This window comes from Bos taurus, chromosome 7 (assembly GCF_002263795.3).
Source record: "Bos taurus isolate L1 Dominette 01449 registration number 42190680 breed Hereford chromosome 7, ARS-UCD2.0, whole genome shotgun sequence".
Taxonomy (NCBI): domain Eukaryota; kingdom Metazoa; phylum Chordata; class Mammalia; order Artiodactyla; family Bovidae; genus Bos; species Bos taurus.
In genome coordinates this window covers 24,716,246-24,731,454 of record NC_037334.1, presented here as the reverse complement: position 1 = coordinate 24,731,454, position 15,209 = coordinate 24,716,246, and positions in this window count along the sequence as shown.

Genomic DNA, 15,209 nt, shown 5'->3' with positions numbered 1-15,209 from the left:
AGACTCCACTACTCAAACTAGGCTATGCTATGTGCCACAGAGATAAGTAAAGAGGCTAATATATTTCCTGAAATTTTGTCGTGCAAAGTGTTTCCCTGTTTACAGTATTTTTCTGCATCCCAAGATATTGCTCTGGCACAGTTAATGTGGACAAAGAGCCTGTTGTTAATACAAAAAGTTCCCCCTCCCATTTTCATGATATTTGATATCTCATGACCATGAGTGATCTAAAGATGTCCGGGTGCTGAAGCAAAGAAGCGGAATGAAGCTGTTAGGACTTTTGTACTCAAATTCTTAGGTGGGAAAGTTAGTAAGCTCTGTTTTGTTTTGCAGCTTTATATAGATTACAATCTGTGGTGTGTTCATTTTACCTTGGCCCCTTTACCACATCCTCACCCAAATCATGCCATTAAGTATAGGAATGTTTTTCCTTGATCCCTGATACCTTCACTTGAGTGGGAGCTCATTTGTGGATCTGAAAATACAGTCTTTGCTTTTGTTTTATGTCATTGGGAACTGTAGAGCATCATGTTAATCCTGGAGCTCCTTGGACTAAAATAAGAAAGGGATACTTAAAGGTGCACCCATGGCACAAAGGAGGAACACGTGGAATAACTGTCTGCAAAGAGAGTCACCAACAATTTCTCTTACCCCTGTTCACACACGCTGCTCCTTCCATCAGGCAGTGATGGTTCACCCTTTGAATCTAGACCTGCCTAGTGATTTGCTTTCTTCAGATGGTATGAGAGTGAAGGGATGTCCTGGGACCTCTCAGTCCAGACCTTGAGAGACCTTGTAGGCTTTTCTTTTTTTTCACTATCTTGAAAACTGGCTGCCACTTACAGAAGTCTGACGGTTCCTGCAAGATGAGAGACTCCAAAGAGAGAGAGAGAGGTCCAGATGGCCTCCAGCCATTTCAGCCCGTCCCGCTGAGGCAATAGACAAATGAGTGAGGTCATCTCGGGCTTTCCAGCAGACTCTATGTAGACCAAAAGTACCGCCCAGATGAACCCAGTCACTCCTCAGAACCATGAGAAATGATTAATTGTGGTTGTTTTAAGCTCCTAGTTGGAGGGTAATTTGTTATGCAGCCATTGATAACCAAAACAGAATCCTTCCACAGTTGGCACAGTAGGTAGTCTCACTTCAGCGCATTACCCTCAGCGAATCTGTTCTGATTTTCTTGTGTGTGTGATTCCCCACTGCATTTAATTCTTCTGATAAAGGCTTTTCCAAACTTTGATTTCTGAGTCACCACTCTCTCTTGATTCTCTTCTAAATGCAGTTCTTTTTATCTCCATTATCAGGCCCTTCCTTATCTTACCATTAAATATGGATGGTTCCAAGATTTGAATCTTGTCTCCCTTCCCTTTTTGTATTTGTGGAATATATTCCCACCATATATATCCCTCCATAACTCATGACTTCTGTAACCATCTATTTTCTAAGTCTCCAAATTTTCTAATTCAAACCAGATTCCTTTTCTGTCATTTAGCTTTTCGCCTTCAACTGTGTGCTGGAAAACTCTGCCTGAAGATGTAAGAAGTTCAAACATGGTCCTAAACTAAGCTCCTAAATCATTACCCCAAAATTATGTGTATGTGGGTTTTTTTTTTTCAATTATTAATCTATTTATTTGCTTTGAGGTATGTGCACACTCAGCTGTGTCTGACTGTGACCCCATTGACTGTAGCCCACCAGGCTCCTCTGTCCATGGGATTCTCCAGGCAAGATTACTGGAGTGGGTTGCCGTGTCCTCCTCTTGGATATCTTTCCAACCCAGGGATCGAACCCATGTCTCTTGTGTCTCCTGTGTCTCCTGCACTGGCAGTCGGGTTCTTTACCACTGGGCCACCTGGGAAGTCCAGTATTTATTTACTTTCGTCTCTAGCTATTCCTCTGAGTCATACATCTGAGGTGATCTTCCTATTGCTCTTGTTTCATAGCTAATCAGTCACTGCTGCTGCTGCTAAGTCGCTTCAGTCGTGTCTGACTCTGTGCAACTCCATAGACAGCAGCCCACCAGGCTCCCCCGTCCCTGGGATTCTCCAGGCAAGAACACTGGAGTGGGTTGCCATTTCCTTCTCCAATGCATGAAAATGAAAAGTGAAAGTGAAGTTGCTCAGTCGTGTCCGACTCTTAGTGACCCCATGGACTGCAGCCTACCAGGCCCCTCCGTCCATGGGATTTTCTAGGCAAGAGTACTGGAGTGGGGTGCTGTTGCCTTCTCCAATCAGTCACTACATTTTTACAACTCTAACCAGCATGTGTCTCTCAGATCTGTCCCTTCCTTTTTTTTATGATTTAACCTAAGGCTGTCAGTATTTATTACTTGAATTTATTCAGTTGTCTCCTAAATTCTTTCCTTGTCTTTATTCCTTCAGTTTAGTGGATTTTTCCAAAATGCAGATATAATCATGTAACTTCCTGTCTTAAGTCATTAAATGGCTCCCTTCACAAGAGCACACCTTTCTGTCTGGTATTGGGCACAGTTATGTGTGTGCACAGTAGTGAGTCTATAAATGTTTGACAGCTTGCTCTCCATGAGGAAACAAATGTAAGCATATGAATAAGATATATACACGTATGCTTGTATACGTACATATTATATTGTATTATACAATATTATACTATGTATACATACATAGTGTATTTTACTGATGCACAACACACAGTTTACAAATAATTTTTTTACCGCACTGTCATTCCTTGAAAATTCAGTATAGCCAATTGATTCTCAAGGGTGGCTTTTGATTTTTGCTGAACTGTTGTGTTTAGATCCAGGCTATGGTGGAAGTTGATAAGCAACTATATAGTTCTGATGTGAATGTTAATGATATTTTCATTTACATTAATGATTAAAAGGAACATGAACATTAATGTCATGTTGGAACTTCACTCGTTAGTCGATGACATAATCAACTTCTTTGATGAATCGCATAAGAGTTTTCTAATAATGGAAGTACGCATCCTCAGTTTTTTGGTACTCTTCACAATGAAACAGCTATAACTATGACATCCTTTACATGTAATCCACATTATTAACATTTTCTCCATATCTAACTTTAAGTTCAGATGACCAACACAATAATAAATAAAACTATGATTTGTAATGTTTGCTGATTTTTCCTGACATCAATACTCCCACCATGGCCAATTTCACTATAAGTGACATCACTATATGATGTCACTATAAGAGGAATTGGAAAGAAATGCACAGGAGCACACAATGATTTAGTATTTCTACTGTTCAGATACAGTAGACGTAACCTCAAAAGCACACATAAGAGTAAGACATAGTAAAATAGCTGGGAAGTAATAAGATTTGAATATTATATTTGTTTTAATGTAATGTATTTGACTGTAAGTTTATAGAATGTGCTATTTAGCAATGGGTATGTTTTTCAACCAGCCTGCAAAATCCTTCAGACGTGAACAGTTGGCTCCCTTTAACATGTATTACGGAGAAGGCAATGGCATCCCACTCCAGTAATCTTGCCAGGAAAATCCCATGGACGGGGGAGCCTGGTGGGCTGCTGTCTATGGGGTCACGCAGAGTCGGACACGACTGAAGCAACTTAGCAGCAGCAGCAGCAGCAGCAGCAGCAGCAACATGTATTATTAGCTGCATCTAGCACACCACTTGGTGAGACCAAGAGTTTCACCTGCTTCTTCTAGAGGAAGCTTTTGGGGTGAGGGTCTCAGTGACACCTGAGTTCTTGGCCCTCATCTGAGAATTCCTATTACCTTTTCACATCCCTGATACCTCAGTTAGTATCCACTTGCAATGCAGGAGACCTCGGTTTGATTCCTGGGTCAGCAAGATCTGCTGGAGAAGGGATAGGCTACCCACTCCAGTATTCTTGGGCTTCCCTTGTGGCTCAGCTGGTAAAGAATCCACCTGCAATGTGGGAGACCTGGGTTCAATCCCTGGGTTGGGAAGATCCCCCGAAAAAGGTTAATGCGACCCACTCCAGTATTCTAGCCTGGAGAATTCCATGGACTGTATAGTCCATGGGGTCGCAGAGAGTCAGACACAACTGAATGACTTTCACTTCACTTTTCACATCCTGTATGAAGCTTCAGTATAATTATCCCTTGCCCAGGCAAATGGAGATGACGTCTTCCTTTATGCCCTACTCTGTCTACTTATCTTTCTATACCCCCTATAACATTTAGCACATATATTATGATTCCTTCTTATTTCCCTACTACATTAAGTCTTAAGAGTCTGTAACAAAACACTGTGACTATATTATTACATATTTAATTTATTGTCTTGGAATAAATGTATGAAAGTTGAGTAGGCTGTTAGGGCTGACAGAGGATAGGAAATTGAAAATGGTCCCAGAATGCAGGACTCACTCTACCATCCTGGACAAGCTGACTTTCACTGACATCATGTAGCAGATAAAAACCAAAGCCACTCACTTTGATCAGGGTTAGTGAGATAGTCCTGAAGAATAACAGGGAGCTGTCTGTCACCACTCTCCTTAGTAAAGGATCGGTAAGCTCCTTAGAAGACCAAAAGGACTTCAAAAGATTCTATTTCAAGAATCTGGCAACATACTACATTATAAACCTAGTGAGAAATGTTAAAGAAATAAGAGCAGTCAGAAATAACAAAATTCTTAACCTTACAGGAGCCTTACCTTGTATGCTTCTGGTTATTATTTTCTTATTATATGCAGAATGTGAAGATCAATGAGCAAATAGCACCCCTTAGAAAAAAGAAAGTAAAACACCTATAGGAAACAACTGTGGAGCATTTGTGACTCCCCAGTCATTACTCTTGCCTGGAAAATCCCATGGACGGAGGAGCCTGGTAAACTGCAGTCCATGGGGTCGCCAAGAGTTGGACACGACTGAGAGACTTCACTTTCACTTTTCACTTTCCTGCATTGGAGAAGGAAATGGCAACCCACTCCAGTGTTCTTGCCTGGAGAATCCCAGGGACAGGGGAGCCTGGTGGGCTGCCGTCTATGGGGTGGCACAGAGTCGGACACAACTGAAGCGACTTAGCAGAGCAGCAGCAGTCATTACTCACGATGTACTTTGAGTTTCAAAGCAATGCAGTAAAGGCTGAATCCTATACACATTGACCTCTACCAATGCTATGCGGCTTTGTGTTTTAACTTGTTCTAGGGAACACACCACCTCTCTCACTTCTTATGCTGCATTTGGCAAAACATGAAAACCAGTGAGGCTGATAATAGAGAGCTGAAACTAAGCCAGTCTCTTATCATCATGGCTGCATTACTTTCAAACCCACTCTGCTGGACTGCAGAAAGGTTGGCAAAAGATGATAGCACCACTGAGGTCCTCTTCCATGTCCTTGGGAAGTCTATGCCAACAGTACAGAAGAATCTCCACAAAGACTATTTAGATACCTGACTGTGGTGCACCCTGAAACCATATGATCACAGAATTACCAGCTTGGCATGATCACTTTTTGTTCATAGAATGTGAACCTTTTAGGTTACCACAGATCCATAATCATAAAAATAAAGACTTCTGCCAAACACCCACTTTATTCCATGGTGAGTATCACTAACTTTGTAAAACTATTAAAGCTAAATGCCTGCAGTGAATTAAGAAATTTACCAACAGATTGTATATTTTCATACTGTATCAGGAACTTAAAGAAAATCTTATACCTGATATAAGGTATATTTATTTTACATATATTTAATTTATTATACATTTGTTAATAAAATCCAGACTGCTGGAAGTAAATTTACTTACTCAAGATCACAAAGGTTGGAAATGGCAGAGTCAAGTCTGTACACAGTACCGTGTAACTCAACAGTTATATTCTTCGCACTATACAGTTAATAAACATATGCTTTGGGGCTTCCCTGATAGCTCAGCTGGTAAAGAATCAGCCTGTAATGCAGGAGACCCCAGTTCAATTTCTGGGTTGGGAAGATCCACTGGAGAAGGGGTAGGCTACGCACTCTGGTATTCTTGGGCTTCCCTGGTGGCTCAGCTGGTAAAGAATCCACCTGCTATGCGGGAAACCTGGGTTTGATCTGTGGGTTGGGCCCTGAGGAAGGGAAAGGCTACCCACTCCAGTATTTTTTGCCTAGATAATTCCACAGACTATCCATGGGGTCATAAAGACTTAGACACGACTGAGTGATTTTCAAAGAAATGCTTTATACATTAGACATTAAAGTTCTACTGCTGCTAAGTCGCTTCAGTCATGTCCGACTCTGTGCAACCCCATAGACGGCAGCCCACCAGGCTCCCCAGTCCCTGGGATTCTCCAGGCAAGGACACTGGAGTGGGTTGCCATTTCCTTCTCCAATGCAGGAAAGTGAAAAGTGAAAGTGAAGTTGCTCTGTCGTGCCCGACTCTTAGCAACCCCATGGACTGCAGCCTACCAGGCTCCTCCGTCCATGGGATTTTCCAGGCAAGAGTACTGGAGTGGATTACCATTGCCTTCTCCGGAAGTTCTACTAGTCATCACTCAATAATATTAGTCATAATGTGACAACATTATATTTAAGTACAGACGCTAGTGTTAAGAATATTCCTTATTTCACTGCAGGCTAAAATATAAACATCTGGAATATTTGGACATTTATTCATGTCTACAAATACTCAGTCACATCTGGTTCTTTGCAACACCATGGGCCATAGACCCCAGGCTCCTCTGTCCATGGGATTTCCCAGGCAAGAATATTGAACACCAGTTGCCATTTCCTACTCCAGGAGATCTTCCCAACCCAGGGATCAAACCCACATCTCTTGTGTCTCCTGCACTGGCAAGAAGACTCCTTACTACTATGCCACCTGGGAAGCCCAATCCTAAAATCCAAATAATGTGTCACTACTACTGAAGAAAATAGCAGTAGCATCGATAGTGAGCATATCTGAGGCTTTCTAGGAAGGAAAAAAAACATTGGTAGATGTTAACATCAACCTCTCTGCATAATATGAATGGCTTGAAAAAGAATCAATGCTTCCATTCAAAATTATGCACTGATTGATGTTGCAGGTGTTATGAAAAAAGGAAGAATTTAACAAGTGATAACCTTTACTTGAAACCTTAGTGTCTGTCAGTAACGTTTTGTTCTTTATAGGTAGCTAATGAATGACTTTTTGTTTCTATTTTGGAAAAGTAAACTCTTCTTTCTGCCATGGAGACCGGATTGCAGCTACAGACGTTTGCATCAGTGGGCTCCCAGGAATCATTAGGAAAAGTGGCAGGACTGGGTTGGAAGAGCCAAGTGCCCTGGCCAATCTGGATCCCCAGTCACTATGATGTGTTCTTCCACAGGTCATAATCATTTTTTTTTTTTACAATGTCTAAAATGAGAGTATTGCATCATTCACCAAATGGTTACTGAGATTAATTCCAACTCTAACAATCTCTGATTTTGTGTTCAAATTCAAATAAACTATATATAAGTATGTGAATGATATATATTGAATGATATAGGAGGAGATTTGTGAAAGTAATGTGGCACATAGACCTGTCTGTTTAGGAGATCTGTGAATATTCTGGATATTGGTTCAGAAAATATCTTAAAGTCCTTTACTATGAATAGCGTATGACTAGTTAATGATTTTCTAGTCCAGTTTATTCATCTTGAAGAGATAACTGCAGTGCAGAGGCATGAAGGGCTTACCCACTCTGCTAGTGGCAGTGACCAAACTGAAACCAGGGCTCCAGACCTAACCCAGTTTTCTGTCTTTCAGTTTAACTGCGGCTCATGTCCTATCATATATTAATTCTTAAATCTGAGTCTGCCATCTTCTGTTTCTGTTCTTATTTCTGTTTTTCTTCATTGTTCATTATGAACTTATTAATATTTTGAAGATAGAATTCAACCAATATCATGATAAACTTGTTGCTTATTTCAGACCATATTTCCAAGTCAGTGCCCTTGTAAAAAAGTGTAGGGGAATATGTAATTTAATTTACCTGCTTTGCTCTTTCATGTTCTTTTTGAACTCTGCTCTTTTCTTTTAATGATAAAACCAAGTCCTACACTATCATTGAAATACTGATAATTTTCTGTTTACATAGATTCTCAGATTTTATATATGACATCCAAGTCTAGCCACATACAAAAAGGAATTGTTTCACAGCGCTTTTTTATGAAGTTGTTGTTTATACCATTACCAGAAAATAGAGAAGCAAAAGAGGACTTATAATCATGAACATTCTTTTAAAGTTCTCTGAATATCCTGGATACCCAAAAGACAGAGAAACATATGCCTGAACAAAAACTTGTGCAGTAATATTCATAGCAGCATTATTCTTAATAGAATGGACACAGAACAGATGTCCAGTAAAGGGTGAACAGATAAACAAATATGGTGTTTCCAGACAACAACATATTATTCGACAATAAAATGGGACGAAGTACTGATATATAATATAATATGGATGAATTTTGACTATTATGTTATGAGAAAAAATTAGAATATGATTGTATGCTGTCCAGATTCTCATAGTGAAGATCAGAGAAAATTACCTTGGGGGTTCCAGTATGGGATGGGAATGTAATTTCAAAATATCTCAGAGCATTCTGTTCTTTTTCCTAAATTTTAGTTTTATTAGAGTATAATTGATTTACAATATTGTGTTAGTTTCAGGTTTACAGCAAAGTGATTCAGTTATACATATACATATATTCATTCCTTTTAAGATTCTTTTCATTTAAGTTATTACACAATATTGATTATAGTTGCCTGTGCTATTCAGTTGGCCATTGTTGGTTATCTATCTTAATATAGACTGAATCATTGGTAGTCATGATATAGATCAATTCCTTCATTTTACAAATGTAGTTCTGTTGGCACTAGGTTTTAAAGAAGTTAAAGAAGTTTAAAGAAGTATGGTACGGGGAGGTAGGAGGGAGGAGGGTTCAGGATGGGGAACACATGTATACCTGTGGCAGATTCATTTTGATATATGGCAAAACCAATACAATATTGTAAAGTTAAAAAATAAAATAAAAAAGAAGTTATGTGAAGTTGCACAAAATCACATAGTAAAATAAAACAAGGTATTTTCTTTAGTATTCTCAATGATAAGCCATCAGAAGCTTTTTCATTGTTTTTAAGAAATAAAATTTGGATTTTTACTTTTTTCCCTTAAAGAACTTCTTTGGTTCGTTGTTGGACTAAAATATATCTCATTTGAAATAATTTAATGTATTCAGTCTTTATAGGTTTATTTGTTTCTTGTTCCTTAAAAGGGGCAATTGGATAAAACCTAAAGACTCCACAATGGGCTCTTATAATGATCATCTGACCTGATAGAAACTGAAAATAAATTTTTTATTTAATTCAGTTTAAATTCTGTAGATCATCCCCAAACTTTGAAGACACACGGTAGGTGAACTTCAGTTTTAAGGAAATTTATTAAATTAACCATTTTTACCCAGTTATCTTTAATTGGAATGCTATTAAAGAATTGTAACATAGAGTTGAAATGCTCCATTTTCCAGGTATAATATGATTTAGAAATAGAACACACTCAAATATAAAACAGTTCAGTAGTTAAATGAAATACTTTCTGCTAGGTTTTTTGGTTCATGCTTTTGATTCCTAGGTCAGGTTTAAATTGATTCAGGAAAGTAGTCACAAAATTCTGTTTACTTGCTGAGCTAGGAGACAGACAGCAAGAAAGACAGGAAGAAGCAGGAGACAGAAAGAAAATGACAAAAACATAGTAATTACACTCCTTAGCAGTTTTGAAAAGAGTAACGTTATTTCATCTTGATGTAACTCCATGCTTGTGTCATAAAGCAGTTACATAACAATGTCTCTGGACTGGAATGCAAAGTTTTTTAGCTGAAAAGCAATTTATCTAACTAGTCTTTAAAATTCTGAAGTCATTTAGAATGTAAACTGAAAACCTTTTTAAACAGCATTTTTCCTGTATGGAAATAAAAGGGATGAGAGCAAAATACAAACTTTGAGATTTGACTGCATTTATAATCCTGACACATTTGGTAAACATTTTGATAATGTTGAGTTCAAGTTTAAACAAATGACAAAGATAGGTATAAAACTTGTTTCTTACTTAAACTTTATCTTTCTATCTAATTAGTTACATCCCTAACTTTTTACATCACATCCCAAAATGAAAATATTTGATTAACACTAGAATCAATAGTCCCAATTCCAGAGTTCTAAAATTTGCCACATAAATAAAGAACAAAGAAGGGGTAGTTAAGCTAAGTCAATACTTGAAGAGTTTATTCTAGTTGTTCATCTTTATTTTGTGCGTGTGCTTAACCTATTTTGAGGGATATTCTACCAGCTCTTCTTTTGGTTTTCCTAATGAGACGTCTAACTTAAGCAAACAATTCTGGAGATGGAAAAGTAACCGGACATGGAGCGTACCTCCCCCACGACCATATCGAAAATACATCTACAGTGTGAAACAATTCTCACTGAAAACGAATTCACAACTGATGGAAGGACTTCTGTACAATTAAGAGTGCAAGAAAGATACATATGTAAGTTGGGTATGGAGAGAAGAAAAGCAATCAGGTTGAGACCTGTGTCTCCAGTAGGGAGAGTACAACAAGCAAATATCCACCCTAGGCAGTGAGAGCCTTAGGTTGAGTGACTCAGCCCTAAATTCCCCAAAGCGGGGAAAAAGTGCCTTTGCTGGTTGGAGGGAATAACAGGAGGGCTGTGCTAAGCCTGGACTCTACTGGTGAGGAGTGTGCTCATGCTAGCTTTCCTTCAAGACTGGCAGGAGACAGCAGCTGCCAGGTTTCCTGGGAGCCCCTTGACATGTGCTCCCGCTTGAGTCAAGTGGATGCTCTGGTCTTGGTCACTCCACATCGTAGCAAGACATTAGATCCAGGTAGGCCAGGCTGCTGCTGCTCTTTAGTCATTAAGTCATATCTGACTCTTTTGCGACTCCATGGTCTATACTCGCCAGTCTCTTTCCACAGGATTTTCCAGGCAAGAAAACCTGGGTGGGTTGCCATTTCCTCCTCTAGGGAAGCTTCCCAACCCAGGGATTGAACTCGTGGCTCCTGCTTGGCAGGCAGATCCTTTATCATTGAGCCACCTGGGAAGCCCCAGAGAGGCCATGACTGGGGAGAAAGTTTAACCATGGGACACAGAAGCCTAGGCCACTGAACGGCGGAGGCTGGGTGGCAATGGCAGATACTGTTAGTACTTACTCAATTAGCACATCAGAAGCGGCCTGGATCTCTGTCTGCAGCCCCCCTCCCTCCACCAGCACACCTCCCAACACACACCAAGGGTCCACATGGACCCTGCCAGCTCTGAGGTGTGGTTTAACAACCAGATGAGAGCAGCAAAGGCTGGGGTTAGTTACCAGCTTTGAGGGATAAAGAGGACTTGGACTCAAGGCTTCATCTGAGTGAAGCAAAGGAAACAACTGTGGGTGCTTACACAGTATTCTTGCCTGGAGAATCCCAGAGATAGGACCCTGGTGGGCTGCCATCTATGGGGTTGCACAGAGTCGGACACGACTGATGTGACTTAGCAGCAGCAGCACGCAGGCAGCACGTCGAAAATAGCTCAGACCTCAGTAGCCAATATGAGCCAAGAGCCCTTGTGTACACTAATTCCTTAGATGCTGCTCTTCTCAGGGGAAAGCGCCCCAGTGAAGGGAAAAGGGAAGGAACATACTTAAAGGGAACAGAGCCAGCTTGGGCGTGGTCCTCAGGGCTTCAGATCCATATATTGGGATCAGACCTCACCCCTGGCAGCTGGCAGGGCAAGGAAAGCCACTGAGCAGAAGGGAATTCCTGTCTCACACCCAGCTCTAGATCTAGATCCTCCGTCTCTGGCCACACCCTCTACCAAGGTGATAGCTAACAGCACACACTGAGGATGGACTTGTGTCCATGTCAAATCCAGCTCCCCCGTCAAAGGCACTGGATACATGCTGTCTATGGTAACGCTCCCACACAGGCACACCCTGTCAAGACTGCAGTAGGTAACAGTCTCATCAAAATCCATAGAGGCAGAGAACGGGTTAAGCACAATGAAAGGGAAGATGAACTGCTCTCAATTAAAAGAGCAAGGAAAAAACCCTGAAAAAATAAATAATGAAAGAAACAACTTACCACAAAAAGAATTCAAAGCATTATTGATGAAAATGTTAAGTAAATTAGGGAAAAGAATAGATTTGCATAATGATACATTTAACAAGGACCTAGAAAATATATTTGGGACAGGGGAGCCTGGTAGGTAGGGACCCCATCTATGGGGTCACACAGAGTCGGACACACTGAAGTGACTTAGCAGCAGCAGCAGAAAATATATTTAAAAATCCAGATCATACAATTCTGGTTTCCTCAGTGTGTATGCCCAGCAGTGGGATTGCTGGATCATAAGGCAGTTCTATTTCCAGTTTTTTAAGGAATCTCCACACTGTTCTCCATAGTGGCTGTACTAGTTTGCATTCCCACCAACAGTGTAAGAGGGTTCCCTTTTCTCCACACCCTCTCCAGCATTTATTGCTTGTAGACTTTTGGATCACAGCCATTCTGACTGGGTGTGAAATGGTACCTAGTCTTTTGGACTCTGTGGGAGAGGGAGAGGGTGGGATGATTTGGGAGAATGGCATTGAAACATGTATAATATCATATATGAAATGAGTCACCAGTCCAGGTTTGATGCACGATACTGGATGCTTGGGGCTGGTGCACTGGGACGACCCAGAGGGATGGTACAGGGAGGGAGGAGGGAGAAGGGTTTAGGATGGGGAACACGTGTATACCTGTGGCGGATTCATTTTGATATATGGCAAAACCAATACAATATTGTAAAGTTAAAAAATAAAATAAAATAATTAAAAGAAAAAAAATCCAGATCATAAATAAAGAATTCAACAGCTGAAATTAAAAAACATGCTAGAAAGAATGAATAGACTAAATGACACAGAAGAATGCAAAAATAATCTGGAAGACACAATGATGGAAATCACCCAAGCAGAACAGCAAAAAAAAGTGCTTTTAATGAAAACAGTTTAAAAGTTCTCTGAGAAAACATTAAGGGTACCACATTTGCACATAGAGATCCCAGAAGGACACAAAAGAGAGAAGAGGATCAAATTTTATTTGAGGAAATTATGGGTAAAAACCTCCCAAACCTTCAATATTTCATGATAAATCATAATGGAAAGGAATACGAGAAAGAATGTACATATATATATATATATATATATGTATATATATATATATAGAGAGAGAGAGAGAGAGAGAGAGAAAGAGTCACTTTGCTTTACAGCAGAAATTAAACACAACATTGTAATTCAACTATATTTCAGTTAAAAATTTCCCAAACCAGAAGAAGGAAACAGATATCCAAGTACATAAAACATATGAACAGTTTTATGCAAACAAATTGGACAATCTAGAAGAAATATACAATGGACAAATTTCTAGAAACATCCAACCTGCCAATACTGAGTCAAGAAGAAACAGAAAATTTGAACATACTGATCACTATTAGTGAAATTGAATTTTTTAAAATTCCAGAAAACACAAGTTCAGAACAGGTGAGGTCACAAGAGAATTCTACCAAACATACAGAGAAGAGTTAATATCTATCCTTTTCAAACTATTTCAAAAATTGAAGAGGCCAGTACACCACCAAATTCATTCTACGAGGCCATGTTTACCCTGATACTAAAGCCAGACAGGCACTACAAAAAAACAAAAATGACAATTTCATATCTTTTATGAATATTGACACAAATATACTCAACAAAATGTTAGCAATTAAAATCCAACAGTATATAAAAAAGGATCATATAGCATGTTCTAGTGAGATTTATTCCAGGGACCCAAGGGTAGTTAAATATTGCCAAATCAATCAATGTGGTATATACTACATTAACAAAAGGAAGGATTAAAAAGCACATGATCATCTCAATAGATGCAAAAAAAAATCTGATGAAATTCAACATCCATTCATTATACAAAGTTGCTGTAATCAAAACAGCATGATTATGGGACAAAAAAAAAAACAAACAAACAAACACACACACAGATGGATGGAACAGAATAGAGAGCCCAGAAATAAACCCACACATCTATAGTCAATTAATCTGTGACAAAAAAGGCAAGAACGTACAAGGGAGAAAAAAACAGTCCCTTTATTAAATGGTGCTGGATAGCTACATGTAGAAGAATGAGATTAGACATTTCCTCACACCATATGCAAAAATAAACTTAAAAGGGATTAAAGACCTAAAAGTCAGGATGGAAACCATAAAACTGGAAAAGAACATAGGCACTCTGACAAAAACTGTAGCAATGTTTTTGAGGGATCTGTCTCACAAGGCAAAAGAAATAAAAGTTAAAAAAGACAAATGATACCCGATTAAACTTAAATACTTTTGCACAGCAAGGGAAACAGTCAACAAAACTAAAAGGCAACCTATGTAATAAGAGAAAATATTTTCAAATGATATGACCAATACTAGATAATATCCAAAATATACAAACAATTCATACAGCTCAATATCAAAAAAACAAACATCCTGATCAAAAATGGGCAGAAGACCTGAACAGATGTCTTTTCCAAAGACATACACCTGATTAACAGGGACATGAAATGATAATCAACATCACTAATTATTTAAGAAAATGCAAATAAAAACTGCAATATCACCTCACACCTATCGGAATGGCTATCATCAAAAAGTCTACAAATAACAAATGTTGCTGAGGATGTGGAGAAAAGGGAACCCCCTTACCCTTTTGGTGGGAATGTAAATTAGTGCAGCCACTATGGCAAATAGTAGAGAGGTTCCTCAAAAACTGAAAACAGAACTACCACATGCAATTCTAGCAATTCTACTCCTAAGTATATACAGGGAAAAATTGAAAACACTCACTCAAAAAGATATGTGCACCTCACTGTTCACAGCAGCAATATTTCCAGTAGCCAAGGTAAGCAAGCAATCCAAGTGTCTATCAACAGATGAAAAGATAAAGAAAATATGGTGCATATATGCAATGGAGTATTGCTCAGCCAATAAAAAAAGAATAAAAGTTTTCTTTTCCGCAATACAGATGGACCTAGAGACTGCTTATGCTTAGTGCAATAAGTTAAAGACAAATACTGTGTGATATCACTTATATGTGGAATCTAAAAAAATAAATGTATATAAGAAACAGACTCACAGATACAGAAAACAAGCTAGTGGTTACTAGAGGGAAGTACAAAAAGAGGGGCAAGATAGG